General features: G+C 62.3%; 1 protein-coding gene across 2 annotated transcripts in view; it reads left to right on the top strand.

The window, feature by feature from the left end:
* Positions 1–11304: 11304 nt before the first annotated feature.
* LOC117651254 (zinc finger homeobox protein 4) overlaps positions 11305–16968 on the top strand; it is a 111476-nt gene continuing 105812 nt past the window's right edge. The window contains exon 1 of one of the 2 annotated variants that reach the window (XM_034395087.1): positions 11305–11578. The gene's annotated coding sequence lies outside the window, so the exon portion shown is untranslated. Of the gene's footprint in view, positions 11579–11607; positions 11909–16968 lie in introns of those variants that run through there. The other variant, XM_034395088.1, reaches the window with a different exon arrangement.

The raw sequence follows: 16968 nt of genomic DNA, 5'->3' as shown, positions 1-16968 counted from the left end.
TTTTTCTTGTTCTGGGCGACGCCGCCACTTCTCCATGTCGCCTGCACGCTTCAACCCCTTCCTTCCTGTCTCGTTGTTTGAGTTGGCAAACGGCAAACAGGCGAACCGACGAGCGCGGTGGTGCTCGATCCCACGACCGGGCATGTTCGACAAGGAAGTGGCTGCTCCACTGCACTGGTCTGATTCCAAGGTGGCTGGTCATCTCAAGTGGGGTCGCTGCTCTCAGCTGCAGACGGACCCCGAGTCTCTCCCGCACCCACACGGGGTGCACCCCATCAGTATAGCCAGAGCGTCGACAACGACTCGAAACCGCCCGATCCCCAGACGGGGGTGCAGCGTGACTCGGTGTGACTCAAGTGGTCGGCGGCGCGTCGGAGTTTGCAGTTCGGTTTAATTAACAACGTCATTACTGTTTTATGCGAAAGTCCTCGAGCCGTTTGGCCGGGGGATTAAAACGCCGAGGGTGAAACAATGGCAAGTGATGCTGCCGCGTTGCGGCGCGTTGCGGCGCCACCAGGAGGACTCCCGCCGGGTCATCAGCATAAAACAAAAGAACGACGCGCAGTGGGCCGCCACCCTCGCTGGAATCTGGGTCAGCTGCAAGTTCAAGTTCCTCGCAGAGGGCCTCCACGACGGCGTCTCGACGGGGAGCTTGGCTGCGGCGTTGCGGCCAGTCGCAGGCGGCGCTTTTTTTTGCGCGTAGCCGGTGTCATTACAGCGCTGCGTGCGGCGATAAAACAGTGGCGGCTAAAACAATAGCCCCGCCGCCAAGGGGCCGGGCCGAGGCCGGGCCGGGGGGTGAGTTTATACTGTGCTTTCGTTCTTGCTTGTTGATGAGTCCTGCCTAATCAGCTTTGGGGTGCTGCGCGTTTCGCCCTGACGCGGATCGATCAGTGACTCGGAGGAGGGCAGTTGGCGCGGCGAGACCATTGTGCCGTGCAAGGGCTTCGCACCGCGACGACGCCGCGACGCGACGCGGAAACTCCGTTGGGCAAGCCGCTCTGCTTGCTTGGCTCTGCTTATTTCCATGTGTTTCTCCCGGAATCATTGTTCATACGCAAATGAGGCTTTGGCGCGTCGCCGCGCGTCGCCGCGAGGCCGGCCCAATGTACGAGGGAATAAATTATGCCAGTGACCAGCAGTGGCCGGCCGAAGGGAGACATTTGGATTACAGGCTAAACACAATTACGAAACTTGGCGACCTTCCATTATAAAGCTCCGATGACCACAGCCTGCAGGCCAGTGCGCAGGCCGGGGTGTAATGAGAAGGGGACGCGGTCATCTTTTGTATTAGATATCCGAGACTGACCATTAGGGGGCGACGCGGTGCGACGCGGTGCGACGCGCAACGGCAATACGCGCCAAAACTGTCGCAATGCGCGCCACATTCACCGGCACACACGAAAAAAGTTGAGAATATTTCTTGAATGCAGATGTAACGGGAGGATTTTAGTTGACCTACCCATATTTCTATTCTGGAAAAATTGATAGATATGCATGTGGGACGGTTTGAACCACTTAGGTGCAAATGGACTCATAGATATTTTGACAACTTTGCGGGCCGTCGCTCCCAACTTATGTGAGGCCTTCCCGAAGCCGCGACGGCCGTTCAATGGCAGCAACAGTGGAGTTTCCTCCTGCGGTGTCATTCCCACACCTCCCGTGCAACATCCTCCAGTGACCAGGAAGCGTCCCATTCTCGTTAAACGTTTCAGGTGTACGATGTTTTCTCCGCTGCCCGTAATGATATGCTACAAAAGAACAAAACTGTGGGGGACAATGGTCAAGGTGTGAAGACCTTTGTCCAGCTGGCCGCGCGGAGCCTCGCGGAGCCTCGCGGACCCTCTGCCCATTGTCCAGTGAGGTTAGGTTGCGTTTGTCCGGCCAGCTGACCACCCCCAGCCCATCCCCAGCGTCACCCAGCCGTCCTTTGAGGCGGCAGCGCGGCAGCGCGGCAGCAGGGGGTGCGCTCTCCGCAGGTGAGCGTGGCCCTGGCCCTCGCCCTGGCCCCAGTTTTGGCGCGGACTTGCCGCCACTGCCGCCGCGACCTGCACGCCGTTTCCCATGGCGTCCCAACCTGCAGGCCGTTACCAAGTAGCGCTTCCCATTGTTCTATTTCTTGATTTACTCTGCGCTAATCAAAGGGAGATTCATCAGATAAAACCGGTTTTGCCGCCCAGAAACGGATCGCTTTTTCGGGGACGTCCTGACCCGGGATGCGCCGACCCGCGGTGTCTGGTCGAGCGGGGCTGACCCTGGCCTGCCCCGGCCGCGCGGAGACGGAATTCGCACGCACGACGCAGACTACCTGCCCGCCGTCCGCAGCGTCCGCAGCGTCCGCACCGCGAAGACGCGCCCAGAGACAATGACGGCTTTTAATTGCGAGACACTGGGTTGCCAATTACACCATCTTAGGGTTGCCATCGCGCTCTATCTGATGATTGGGTCCTGCCAGGGAGTCCGATTCGCACTCGGCGCGCCAAATTTGGTGTGGAAAGAGGCGGCAGAGTGTCTATCTCCCCCCCCCTCTCTCTCCCTCGGCTCACCCTTCGGCGGCGCGTCCCTTTGTGCGGGGTGGCCGGGCTTTGTCTCACCTCGGAAGGTGCGCGGCCGGCGCAGCGGTGGGTCATCCTCCGGTCAGTCGCAGGAACAGGTTTGTGTCCTTTAGGGACACCCGAAGGCTGCCCTTGTGAGGCCCTGCGGGGACGGAGGGGGCGACCTCTGGGAAGCGAGCGCAGTGCAGTGTCCGCCTGTCGGTGTTGCCGCGCAGTGTCGCTATGTGAGAACTTAGATTGCACCCAGCGAGTGATTATGCCATCGCACGACCCGATGTGTGGTACCGTGCCGATGTGAAGGATTGCAGACCTTCAGAACCCCGAACTTTAATCTCTGAAAATGGTATTATGAAAGCATGACTCTCTCTCTCTCTCTCTCTCTCTCTCTCTCTCTCTCTGTCAATAAGCCTAGTTTTGGAAACGAAAGATAAATTTATTAAAAACTGTAATCAGAACTCATACGCTAAAAAAATAACAGTCAGCAATTTTTGGGAGCATGAGAATTTATTATCTGTGGCCATCATCCGTTTCAGAGTGGTTGCAAAACGATCGCAACGGTCATCTTCATAACTTTGTCTTTCTTTCCATTCATCCTTTTAATCCTCGGACAGGACGGATGAAAAGGATGGCCAGACGGAGGGGCGGCCGTGTGTGCACACTGTGTGCCGTGTGGGGCGGCGAGGTAGATGACATGCCGTTGTCCGCGACGAGGTCCGCAGTGCACGGCCAGGGCGAGCAGGGCGCTGCCCAGTGGATGACATCCTCATTGTTTTATATCGTCTCTCCAAGACGAAATTAACGCAGCAAACCTGTTTTCCCCGTGGCCGGCCCGCCACCGGCCTGCCCGGGGTGGTGCTCGGATTGCAGGTGGGGATGCTCCTTTGTGCACCGCGATGACCACCCCGACCAGGCTGGCCAGCAAGGTGTAACGATCTTCCTTTGTTTTGCATGCAATTGGTTCCGAGACGTTCCGAGGGGATGGGAAACGAAACGGAACGCCTGGCCGTGTCATTCCTAGCACCTGGACTCCTGGCGTCCTGGAGGCCTGCAGCGCGCCCAAACTGACCTTCTGCTCTTGCTTTTCTGTTCCCAGATTTGGAGGCAACGGAGCTGAAGCTGTGGCCGGATGACGGGCGTTCTCAGCGGCGTGAGTTCGCGGTAAGAACTTCCGCGGCGCTCTCCAACACGGCGGTCTTGGATGAGGGAAGCGACAGAGAGCCGTTTTGTCAATCACGGCCGGCAAGGGCAGAAGTGGTCGCGGCTGCCGTTTTCATCTGTTTGCAGCAACGTGATTGTTTCTCCGGGACGCCGTTTCCAGCTGATTACGTTGCACCGGTCAAACGGCGACCTCCCCTCCCCCTCCCCTCCCCTCCGCCGCCCCGAGTGGACGCGGAGCAGCGCGGCCCGCCTGTCATCGACAGACTCACTTTCCACTCGAATAATTGATTAAATAGCTTTCCGCGTTTTCTCTTGGCTTTTTCGTTTCTTGATCTTCGCCCCCCACCCCCGCTCTTTCCTTTCTCTCGAGTTGATTATGTTCCGCTTTCCATCATCTTTCAATTTTCGGCTCTGCTACACGTCGGATCGGACGTTTTTCTCATTTCGGCCGTCCACTGCGGCGAAAGGGGTTGGTTGGGCGGGGGAGGCATGCGAGGATGACATTCGTCCTGATGGCGAAATGTGGCATACAATTATCTCTCCGGCTGTGGAAATGGCACGGCATTTGCATAGGGGACGCTCCAGGGCAGCTCCAAGGCCCGAAGCACCCCGAACAGTACTCCATCAAATTTTGCAATGTCGGGGGAAAGCTCGCGTCTGGGAACTGCGTTTTATTATTCTTCCACGGTGTTTATGAAGCCAGGAAGCGCGGGGCAGCACGGGGCAGGCGGCTCGCGGCGGCTGCACTCACGGAGAGCATTATTTTTAACCCCGAAAGCGTTTTTCTCACGAAACGCGCGGTGTCTGGCGTTGCCTGGCGGAGCGGATGCGCTGCCCACCCTTTGATCGACTCGTCTCGTCTCCGCGCGGGCCGCTTGCCCGCCGACCTTAACCCCAAATCCCATCTTTTCTCCTCAAAATTAATTTCCCTGAATGCGGCGGAGAGGCGAGGCGAGGCGGCGCACAAAGGGACGGGGATGGCCGCGGAGCCTCGCGAGCACAGATAATGAAGCCTCCCCTTTTCCCGTTTTCGCGACAAACCTTCGTGGGATCCTCGCGGATCCGCTCCGCCTTGTCTTTCCGCGCCAAACTCTGACACACCGGTGTAAAAATCCGTTGCGCCACGACGGAAAGAGACAGAGCACGCAGCAACTGGGACATCAGTCGCGTCGGGAGGGAATCGTCCGAGGAATCTTGGCGGCGCGGCCGGACTAGACTGCGTCGTCGCCACGCCGCGCGCTGCGATGTCCGAAACTGTTTAATTGCCGCCGGCCCAGGAGTATGTCGCCGCGGCGGCTCTGCCTGGCCGCGACCCTGGCCATGACCGCCTGGATGCGCTACGCGTTGCGTTGTCGTAGAATCCTTAAAACCCCCTTAATGAGAACGTCTTCCCATTTGGAGGACTTTCTCACAGACAGCGCTGCCGCATTGTCCGTCCGATGTCCAGCCGGCATAACTGCGTCCGTTGGCTTGACCCTTCCGCGCATCGCCCTCCGGCAGGGACATCGCGCGGTCCAGTCCGCGCGTCCTCCGCCGCCAAGACAAAGCACCCATCCCTCTCTCTCTTTCTAATGAGAGCGCGCCTTGCCGCGGCACGTACTGTCACTGCCATCTCCATCTCAGTCTATTTTCGAGAGAGGGTTTTTAGGGGGCGAGCGGCATGACCGTTTGGCCGGCGGCAAGTTCGACATACACAGACTGGACATCACGGTGCCTGCTCGATCGATGTACGTGAAGCGAGTAAATGAGTCGAAATGATGCGTAGTACTCCGAAAATCGCGAAGATTTTCCGTGCGCCGCTTGCCGTGCCGCTTGCCGTGCCGCTGCCATTCCGTTTGAGGCTCGGAAGCGAAGTTGTGAAACGTGAATGGAAAGAAGGAAACTCGTCGCATCCCGGCGATCACCCGGTGCGGGCGGGTTGGATGAAACAGGTTGCGCGACAGGACGCCGCCCCCGCGCCCCGCCCCCGCTGGCAGCTCTCGGGTTGCTGATAGAAAAAACTTGGGTCTGTTGGGTTCCCAATAGGTGTGGGGGGGAGGCGGCCCGTATCGCCTGCAGCGTGCTGCTGGACACGGCCTGGACAAGGGAGGGTGCGCGCGGCACGGCACGGCACGGCACGGCGCGGCGCGCAACAGGGTGAACAAGTTTGTCCGGCAAAAGGTACGGGCGGGACGGGGCGGAAACAAGCGGGACACCTCCATCGACACCTCGCTGCGTTGCTGCGTTGCGAGAGCTGCGCGACCGTGAACGACCGCCACCCCGGACTTTCAATGTTGGTTCAGTCCAGGAAACTCGCGATCGGCGTTCCTGGCGGTATCACACCAGCGGGTCGCGTCAGTCGGGTGGGCTTGCTTCGTGCGGCGCGACGTCTTCGCGCTCTTCGCGTCCTCCTCGAGGCCGTTGGGTCGCCGTCGGCGCAAAGACACGCACATGATTTGGTTGAATCGGAATGAGCCGCGTTTTGTTCTTCTGAATGTTTTTTCTGCCGCTGGTCATCGCGGCCGCGCGGCCTCTCGGCCACCCCGTAATGAAAGGCCGGCATTGCCCCGCATTGTCTCGTCTCCGCTGCGCATCCCCGACAGGACGGCCCGACGGCTGGCGGGGCGGACACCGCCGGACGGATAGGACCGGTCGGACAGGTTCCTTGGCGGACTCGCGGCGGCTTGAGAAACGCTTTAGACAAAGAGATTGCAATTTCGGACAGCGTGGCCAGGCCGAGCCGGCCAGGGCGAGCGCACCCTCTGGACAGGACAGAGGGGTGCCGAGGGACGAGGGCCACGGCGGCCACCGCGTCGGGGGAGCGACAGAGACACGCGGAAGGGGAGGAAGCAGCACAACAGGTTGGCGGCCAGGAGCGGCCAGGGGTTCCCACGAGGTGGCCGGCCAAACACACCGTCGTCTGCGTCCTGGGCGAGGCGAGACACCGTGGGGGCTCAAATAGGTGCCGGGGTCATCATTGGGTCCTAGGTAAGACGCGCGAGCCCGTCGTCGGCGTCCTTCGAACAGATGCGGGGGATGTCGCCGGGCACCTCTGAAAAGTCCATAAGCTACCGGTGCGGCGGCCAGCCTGGCCGAGCCTGTCCTGTCCAAGCTCCGCCAAGCTCCCAGAAGCCGACTTCTGGGCCCCGGAGACGAGGGGAGGTCTTGATGCCCGCAGGGTGTGACCAAGACGGCAGAGGTGCCGCGCAGAGGGCCTGGAGGACACGTCCATGACGACGTCTATGCATCTGCCTCGCGGCCTGGGAACACACCCTCGGCGCTGCCCGGGCCGGCGGCCGGCGGGCAGTGCATTCGGAAACCGGTTCCCGAGGGCGCACCGGCCGGCCAGGACGGTGTCCTTCGAGGTGTCCTGAGACTTGTCCTGAGGACGCGGTAAATGGGAGTGCGGGCTCCTCGGCCGCCTCGGTCACCTCCGCGGCCAACTCATTGGCGGAGTGGCGACGAGCCATTAAAGAAAGTTCGTTACTCGAGCCGACGCGCCGAGTCGGGCCTGGCCGGGCCGCCGGCCGGATGTTTGCTCGGCGGCTGTCTCCAGGACGCGCGGTGACGTGCGGGGATGTCCAGGGGGATGTCCAGGGGGATGTCCAGCCCGGCTGGCCTGCTCCAGCATGTGCTCCAGCGTGCTCCAGCCGCCCCGCTGCAGCGCTGCAGCATGCTGCCACAGTAATTATCCAGCCGGGGCCTAAGATGCAGCAGTGTGTGTCCCGGGGCTGTGCTCTGTGTGTGTGTGTGTGTGTTCGTTCGTGTGTGTGTGTTCGTGTTCAAATAGCCAAAGTTGTGGGATAAAGTTTCGCAAGTTTCCCCGCTCGGGTCGCGACGAAGTGGTGTGGGAGAGAGAGGGTAGAGCAGCCGGGCGTGTCAAGGGGCCGCGGGGAGGAGAGAAAGGGAGCGAGAGCGAGAGAGAGAGAGAGAGAGAGAGAGAGAGAGAGAGAGAGAGAGAGAGAGAGAGAGAGAGAGAGAGAGAGAGGCGAAATGGAGGAAACTAATCAGGTTTCGGCTGAAATGAAAGGACTATTTTCGTAAGCACACCGGTTCCTTTGTGTCAAAGAGGCAGGAAGCGAACAAGGGTGCCTCATCCCTTCGCCTTCGGCCCGCCCCGCCCGCCCCGCCCCCGCCGCCCGCCGCCCCCGCCAAGGAGCAAGGAGCGGATATATAATTGTGAGGCTGATGAATACAGGAGCCGTTTTCAATATGCATCGGGTGGTGGCGGCGCGTTGGCAGGGCGGCGGGGCGGCGTGGTGCTCGTCGGGCTCCTTGTCACGCCGACAATGCGGCTCATTTTCACAACCGACCTGACCAGCGTCCAGCCTCGGCAAGCCTCGGCCAGCGCGCCAGCGTGCCTCCGCGTGGGTGGAAGGAAGCAGCGACGATTGCGGAAGTCGATTCCCATAGTTGCCCGTTCCCACGACGCCACAACCTGATTCCTCATTTTTTCGGGGCTTCCAGTCGTCAACGTCAATCGGTGACTTCATTAGGGGATTCCCTGTCGCCCTGGCTGCCCTGCCGCGGCTCGAGACACGTCGAGAGACTGGGCGGCGCGGTTCGGAGCGGGGCCTCTCCCGCCCCGCCCCCGTCGCTCGGGGCGCGGGCGGCGCGGGCGGCGCGGCGCTGCAGGCCAGTTCGGGTTTGGCGAGTCCCGCCGTCCGGCTGCCGTTGCCTCCAAACGTCCACGCGACGTCCTGGTGCGACAAAGGCCGCTACTAGGGCCGCACACGGCCGCGCCGTGCGTGTCCACTGTGTCGACGAGCTGGCCGGAGACTTCAATGCAGCCTTTGGACATGTGCCTTTCCATATTCAGGTGAGGAGCGCTAACGCATCGCGCACACAGTGTGGGAGCGAGGCGGAACTTGTTTTTTTCGGGGAAGGAAACGCTGTGTCGACAGAAGACGTCAATCCGGCTAGTGCCCCGATGTGGCGTGGCACCCGTTAGCACCTGGGCCCCCGCCCACCTCGCCCCCACTTGGAGTGTTACGTGGTTGGTGGACGGCCGCGATGCCGCGATGCTGCCGAGGGCCGCGCAGCCGCGCGCACCGGGACACATTCTTGATATTTTCTCGGCGGATATTTCACCTCGCCTGCTTTTGATTTGACTTTGTTACTTTTTATGAGCGACGCGGTGCACCGGCCTATGTTTACCGAGGCAGCACGGCGGAGCGACGCGGAGCGAGCGCATCCTCCTCCTCTTCCTCCTCGCGGAGGTGCGCGCCGTCTGACTCACTGGCTGGAGACGGCTTGTCTGCTGAAAAAGAGGGAGAGAGAGGGAGAGGGGAGGGGGAGCAAAAGTACGAAGGCCGACGTAAGGCCAGCGATGGTATACGCTCATGTACGGCACACCGCCCCCCTCCCCCCCCCCTCTCTCTCTCTCTCTCTCTCTCTCTCTCTCTCTCTCTCTCTCTCTCTCTCTCTCTCTCTCTCTCACACACACACACACACATCCCTGTACTTACTCTTCTCTTTTCCATGTGGAGAAGATTTCTCGGTAAAAGGGCGCAGCGCGAGCTATAACCGTCTGGAAAGCAACGCTATAAATCTAGCGCGATATTGCGAGCAGTCTAGTTAGAGATGTGAATATCGCTCTGGTTGCGGCGTGGCGAGGCGTGGCGAGGCGTGGCGTGGCGTGTCGAGGCGTGGCGAGGCGTGGCGTGGCGTGTCGAGGCGAGGCGCGGCCCACGTACTGGCCGCAATATGGCCCCATAGCGTCGCCGTTCCCTCCGACCGAGAAAATTCGGGCATTACACTGCGAGCGTCACTTACGCCCGGACGGACGGCGTGGTGTGGGGCAGCGTGGCGTGGCTTGTCTCGAGCAGTTTGCGAGGCCGCTTCCACGACGCCGTTTTCACCTGGCCTTTTCGAGTTGCCGTTTGCACGCATCGGAAGCGGAAAACAGCCTAAAGTGACGCTGAGCGCCCTGCCTTGTCCGCCTGGTTCGACCCGAACCCCACCAGGGCCCACCAGGGCCCACCAGGGCCCCGCCTAGCGTGTCACCGCCAAGCTAAGACGCACCGGGCGTTACATTGGCCGCGCTGCCGCGCTGCCCGACCCGGGACCTTGCCCAGCACCCACCCCCTGCCCGCCCTGCCCCCTGCCGCGCAAGGTGCTTTGTGTGTGGCCACGCCAGGCCGCGCAGGGAGAGCAGGGGGAGGCCGGGGCCCGGGCTCGGGCCGGGGGTTTTCGCAAGAAGCAGCACTCATTTCTTCCCCGGGCCATTCGGAATCAAAATTAAACCTTTCAATGGAATCGGGCCTCTTGCAGTGTGGGGTGGTCCTTGCACGAATTCATTCACAGTAGCCTACACCAAGTGGTGCTTAATCGCTGAAATTATCTTAATTTTGTTTGGGTGCACTAAATTCTTATGGACTTTTTATGCATGGTGATGCATGCAAAGATACGTTCATAAGGTGTGTATAATATTATGCATCACTGTGTACATTTTATGCAGGAAGATGCATAAAATGTACACAGAGATGCATAATTGTGTGCTGTGTACATTTTATGCAGGAAGATGCATAAAATGTACACAGTGATGGATAATTGTGTGTGTGTATAATATTAAGGATCACTTTGTACATTTTATGCATCTTCCTGCATAAAATGTACACAGTGATGCACAATATTATACACACCTTACGTACGTATCTGTGCATGCATAATTATGCACGGTCTGCTGTGGTTGTGGAAGTTGGAATGACCGCACTGTACTGGTCATTTTGTCAGTCATGGGCTCAGAGTTGTAATTTGCCTAATTAAATTTGATTAACATTTAACATGTGTCATGGGCGATTCGCCTTTATTGAGCATGAGAACGACGTGGCTGTCATGGGCGCGGAGTGCCACACTGTGATTGGCCGCGGAGTCGCGTTGGCGGACAAGGCGCGCCTCGACTACAAAGTCCGCCCGGGAGGGCAAGCCAGGCCAGGGCAGCCCCGCCGCCGCGGTCTGCGACACGGCCAGACAGAGCGGCACCTTGACGCCGTGGTGGTGGCGGCGGCGGCAGGGCAGTGCCGAGCTTGGCCGTCCGCCCGCGCGCCGCGCCACCGTCCAGCACCGCGCTGGCGGCGCTGCCTCGCCACTGCCGGTCGCACCGCGGGGCCTACGCCCGGCCCAGGCGCCCAGGCCTCGGCTGCAGCCACAGCGCGGCCAGCCACTCACACATGCAGCGCATGCGGCGCACGTGATAAAGCCGCAGGTCCTTCGGATGGTCGCGGACTAGACGCCGCGGTCCGCCGGGGAACACTGCGCCGCTCGGCCGTCGCGCCGCACCGCGGCCCCGCGTCGCCTCGCGCCTCGCGCCGCGCCGCGACGTCGTCCGCGATCTGCCTGTGCCGTGCCTGCGCCACACGCCACCATCCTCGGCGTCGCGCTGCCCGCTCTGGCCGCTCTGCCCGCGCTCGGCGGCTCCGCGGCGGCCCGGCTCGGCGCGGCCGCCCGGCCGTGTCCCGGCTGCGCGCCGCTTGTCTCCGCTCCGCTCGGCCTCCCCCTCCACCGTTCCCCCTCCACCGGCTGAGGGGGCCGGCCCTTCCCCCACCAGCCAGGCTGCCCTCCCCTCCCTCGATTGATTGTAGAACGTATGCATTCCTCAGTACGCGGCTGCCTGCCGCCGATGCAACATCACAAGAGCGGGCACGCTGACGCCCCCGCAACGCAATTACTTGATTATTATTTAAGTTTGTTAATATTTTTATTTTGAGAACCTTTTCGCGCGGGAGTCGACAAGTATGCAAGGACTGTGCGATCGCCGTCATTCGCGCGGAGTGTCCTGTCAGTGACGCAATATGCCGAAGATGAAAGTGACGTGTTGGTGACAGTGACCGCGTGTGCCGTGTCTGTGACTGGATAGTGTGTCAAGCTTCCAAAGAGTAGTTATGGTGTGTATTAGTGTGCTCCAAGTTCCGTTGGATTACCTCTGCCTCATCGTTCCTGCCATCTCAAGCCCTCAGGAGGATTAGTATCTAACTTCAGTGCTTTAGATTTTGAATTCTCCCCGCGCTGTCGGCGCGCCGGAAATTCGTTAGGCATTGCCGGAGTTTGGAATATGTGTGCCAGTGAGTGAAACGGATATCGCACCTCTGAAGATTGTCAACCACTTCAGGCGACAAGAGATTCGCCAAAGTGTTGGTTCTCTGCGCCGACTGCTCTTAAAGGATATCTTAACATGGAGTGCCTCTCGGTGGAATACCACTGTGACAACCCCTCAGGTATTTCCTCTGCTGCTTGTCAGTGCGCGGAGCACAGACGGGGGCTCCACCCACGCTCGGCCGCCACGCGGGTGCCGGTGGCTGAGGACCCCGCGACGACCGTCTCCGTCGCCGTCCTCCCCGGCCGGCACGCTGGCGGACACCCCCGCCGCCGGCCAGCCGCCACGACGCCGACCCGGTGTCTGCACTGCGTCCGCCGTGGGCATTGACACCCGTCCTCAGCCGCCAACAACAAACAAAAACGGAAAACAAATTGGGCTCATTTGCATAAGGTGCAGGTGGTATGCGGAGGTAATCTGTACCGCCCTGCCGGCCCTGCCGGAGCCGGTGACAGGTGCCAAACGTCTGGAAGGGGTGCCCTCGCCGGTGGCGTGCTGGCCGTGCTGGCCGTGCCGACCGTGCCGGGGTTGACGGCATTTACATAATTTGCATATGACGTTCCTCGCGGTCCAGCCCTGCGCAGGCTCCGCTCCGCACTTGCCCCTTGTTGTGATGAGACGTGCGCGTGCAGCCCAGGTAACGCACATCTCCGGATAAATATTCAAAGTTGTTGGCGGTGAGTACACTGTGTCGCGGTCCGGGTCAGTGTCAGGTGGCCGGCGCGTGCCGGGCTTTTCCAGGGCCGCCCGGAAAATCGATGTGTCGGTTTTCCTCCTTGTCTGTGAGTGTCTGTGTGTGTGCCTGTGTGCGTGCGTGTGCGTGGCTGCGATTCGGCGAGACTGCTTTGACGTCCGAGGCCGACGCAGGAAAAAGGAGCGCAGGAACGTCGCGGCGCGAATTTCGGCACCCGGTCTTTTTTAGGAGCTCCGCGCTCCGCACACCGGCCCCGGCAGCCCCGGCGTGCAGGCCGTGGACTGGGCCGGCCTGGACACACTGGACACTCTGGACCCGGTCCTGGTGCCGGCTATTGTTTTTATTGGGCCCCTCTTGTTCTCTTTGTGGACGATGGACGGCGGTTTGGAGACTGCCGCCGCCACAGCGCAGCGCGCGGCTGTCTCGTGTTTCAAATTCCACGACAGATTTATACGATAACGTATAGTTCGAGGGGAAAATAAAACCGTGATGAGGAATGTCCCAACGCGTCGCCGGCCGGCCGGCCGAAGGGCCGCCGTGCGGAGGTGGCCGTCGTGGCCGTCGTCGCTGACCCCGGTCCCGGCGCGTCGGTGTGCGTTCGGCAGGGCAGGCAGGGCAGGTGACCGCCCAGTGCCGTGGTACGTATCGCGTTGGTCGCGCCTTCTCCAATCGTCCACGCCGCGGCCGCGCGCGCCCTCAAAAAGTGAACTGCCGAGTCCAAAGTGTAAAGATTAGTGGCCCGGTGCGGTGTCCGTGCCCCCGGACCTAATTGTCCGGCCAGGTCCGCGATAAGCCACTTTTTTGTGGGGACACTGGCCGGCCTGCATGCTGATGCTTGCTGATGCTGGGGTGCAGCGCGGGTCATACTCTCTGGGCGCGGCGACGCGACAGCGCGACAGCGGCCAGCGCTCTCCGCGGCGTGAATGGAGTGAGTAGAGGGTGCAGCGTGCAGCGGGGTGGCGAAGGCGAAGGCCGGGCCGGGGTGTGACTGGTGTGACAGGGCGGTCCGTTTGACGGCGGCCCTCTCTCCGCCGCCACCTCCGCGCCACTCCCGTCGCCGTGCCGTCGGCCTGTGTGCGCGGTGAAGGGTGGCCATACTGCCCCGCGCGCTGCGCGCGGTGCGGTGTGCAGCGCGTGACTGGGGCGTTAGCGCGACATTTCCGCCGACACAGCGCCAGGCCGGCCAGGCCGGGCCAGCAGTGGACGACAAGCGTCCCGGACACGAGCCCCAGGTTCGCCTGGAATTAAAAATTGGGCGCGTGTATTTTGTGGCGGTGAGGTGGCTTACCTGCTGGGGTGCTGGGGCGGCCGGGCCGGCCGTGTTGTGGCGTGCCAGTGGCGTGCCAGTGGCGTGCCGGTGGCGTGCCGCTGGCGTGCCGGTACGGAGTAGAGGTGGTGTTCTCTGTCCGGCCGGCTTGTAAACAGACCTCGGTACAGTCTCAGCAGGAAGTGCGCCGCGGTGCGGCGGAGGGGCGGCCGGGCCGGCGGCGGGACGTGCGTGTGCGTGCCGCCTCCGTGCCGTCAGCCCCGCTGTCCACGCACCGTCCGTCCCCAGCCGGCCGGCCCGCCCCCGCGCCAGGGGCAGCCCGGGTCCTACCTGCCTGTACCGCCCCCACCCCGCGCTCCCGCAACCCGACCGGGCCAAAGCTCCTGCTGGCTGGCTGCCTGGCTGGCTGCCTGGCGGTGCCCTGACTGGCCGCCGGCTCGGCCTGCCCCGGGCTGCTATGCCCCTCCGTGTTTTACTGTTGTCATAAAGCATGCCCCTACCGAGTAGGCATCCCGGCGTAGCGCGACCCGGCCTCTGCCCCGGCCATCGTGTTCCAGGCGACACTTTATGAGCGATCTGGAGAATCCTTCCTGATAATAATATTTTCTTGTTTTCTTGTCGTTGCGTTCCGAGAATTCTGTGGCTGCGGAGGCGTTTGTCGTTTATTGTGAACGCGCTGGATGCGCCGGGTGGGGCGGGGCCGGCGGGGCGGGGTGTGTGATAGATCGTGGTCGATGGTCGCGCGTGAGGTTGGCTATCTGTTATCTGTCCACTCAAGTCGTAGGTAAATCTGAACCGGCCGGTCCCGGCCCGGCTGTCTTTATTGATGATGCCTTTGACGGATTGCTGGGCCGTGTGTGGCGTGCCGTGGCGTGCCGTGCCGGCCGTGTGTTTGGTCCTGATTGCCACGGCGGCGGCCTGATCGGCTGCGAATTAGAGTGTTACACATTAATCCCGCCGGATATGGAGAGCGTTTTGCAAGGCAGTCGATCACGTGAAAATGAGAGGCGACGCGTCAAAGTGTCGCAAGCCAGAACAGCCGGGGGAAGGGGGAGGGGGCAGTGACTGTAGGTGTTGGGAAGGGTTCGAGGTTGGGCCGTCCTGGCCTCCAGCCGGCATTCTCACTCGGGGGGGCCGAGTAGTGTTCAGTGTATCAAACACACACAGCGGTGCCGGAGTCGTAAGGAACCGAAGCACGCTTCATTTATCACCATGGCAACCACACCTCGCCCTCCCCTTCCCCTCCACTGCCGCGCCTATCTACGACGGGCCGACGCACCTGAAAGTATTCCTGTTTGAAGGGGGGAGTATGTGCAAGGATTGCGCGTGGGTGACAAGCTCGGCCTGCCCTGGGACGCCCTGGGATGGACGCCCTGGGACGGATGCCCTGGCGGAAGCGGATGGCCCGGGGGCGACGGCCTGTCTGGTCTGGGCCCCTGGGCCCCTGGGCCGCGTACCCCCGTCGGAAGCCGTCCCGGACGGCCCGAGTGGAGCGTCCCCCGCCGGCACGGTGTGCTGTGGCACCCTGGGTGCTTGAAGCGGGGCAGGAAATCGGCGGCACTCGCCGCCCGGTGTCCCAGAGTCCCGGAGGCAGCGTGGTTGTGGTATCGCCGGCCAGCCTCGGCCAGCCTCGGCCAGCCAGCCGGCGGCCGTGTGACGGGACAGGTGGAGCCACCCCTCGGATGGCGCGGCGCACGGTGGCGGGCGGGGGTGGCGGCGGCGCTACCCCGCGCGCCCGGGCGCTGCGAGGCGAGGGGTATGTTCGCGGCGCCGCGCGCGCCGCGGCCTCACCACACCGCGCGGCCGTGCGTGGATTGGTGGATTGGCGCGGCCGGGGAGTCAATTGGCGGCTTGGATTAGGCACTGTTGCCGTACTCTGCCTGCTCGTTGCATGTGGGGGAGGGGAGGGGAAAGGGGGGGGACGCGCGCCCCCTTGATGTGTCGGTCGGTGCATTTGGCTTTTGTGCTTATACATGTCGCCGTCCTTGATTGGTACTTTTATGCAACGGTGGGCCTGTCGGCGCTTGACGGTGTGGGTGGGAGGTGTGGGCGGTGTGGGCGGGCGGCGCCTCCATGCCCCGCGCCGGCCTTCCGGTTCCGGCTGCACCGGCCTGGAGGGACCTGGCGGCGCCTGGCGGGGCGCATCGCCACGCACGGCGACACGGCGGCGACGACGGCGACCTTGAAGGGCTCGGTGCGCTGGCTGCGCGGTGCGCGCGGTGCGCTTGGAGGCATCGCGTGCCCGCCGGGCCGAGGGCCGCGCTGCTCTTAATGGCCCCGCCATCTTTACGAGATGCTTTCGCGTGTGTTGTTGTATTATTGCCTCGCGCGCCTTTCTCTCCCTCTCCTCCTTCCTCGTGTTTGTCGCGCCCTCCAGCCCGCTCCCCTCCGCGTTATTTTATTGCGTGTATTTCGAATGGGGGGGGGGGGCTGTGTCGCTGCGGGGGTGGAGGGCACGGCGTGGCCGCGCGGGCGGCTCTGACCGGCTTTGTGACCGTGGTCAGTGCGCTGGGCCGTTGGGGCCGTTCGAGCCCTTTGGACGCCGTGGCCGCACCGTGGCCGCCGTGCTGCTGTCGTCCCGTCCAAGAAGTCCAAGGCCGGCCCAGCCTGGCCCTCGCTAAATAATTTCGGTCGGGGCGATCAGAGTGGAGGCAAAGAAGCAAAGCACCAAAGCGCGCTCTCGGCCGCCCCCGCCGCCGTGCCGGTGGGGCCCTGCCGGGCCGCGCCGTTGCATGTTATTTCGGTTCGAACTGCCGTTGCCGTGACGTGCCGTGTTGATTTCCATTGTGCATGCTTCGTTGATGGAAATCTGGAAATGGGTCTGCGTCGTGGCGTGTCCGCGGCGTGTCCGCCGTGTACCTCGGCGGCTGCCGAAAGGCCGAACCCGGCCGAACCTCAAACGGGCCGCACGCCACCGGCGCGGCGCCGGCACGCAGAGGCACGCAGAGGCACGCACGCACCCACGATGGAGCAGTCAATCGCCTTGTCAAGGGTGGCGGTGGCTCCACGCTGCCCCGCGACGCCGCGACGGGGCCGCCGTGACGGAGTGGGTGGCGGCCCTGGCGGCCTCGTCGCGGGCCTCGTGGTCGCGGTGGCGGCGCGTAGTGTCCGCACCGTCCACGCAATCCCAGAATAATCACGGACGGGCCGCGGCGGCCGAATAATCGTAATAATGAAAAAATGGTCGACTTAATGAGTTTCGGGCGCGTCGTTAACGTGC

Source organism: Thrips palmi, unplaced genomic scaffold (assembly GCF_012932325.1).
Source record: "Thrips palmi isolate BJ-2018 unplaced genomic scaffold, TpBJ-2018v1 HiC_scaffold_5, whole genome shotgun sequence".
NCBI lineage: Eukaryota > Metazoa > Arthropoda > Insecta > Thysanoptera > Thripidae > Thrips > Thrips palmi.
This window is presented reverse-complemented; position numbering and strand designations above follow the sequence as displayed.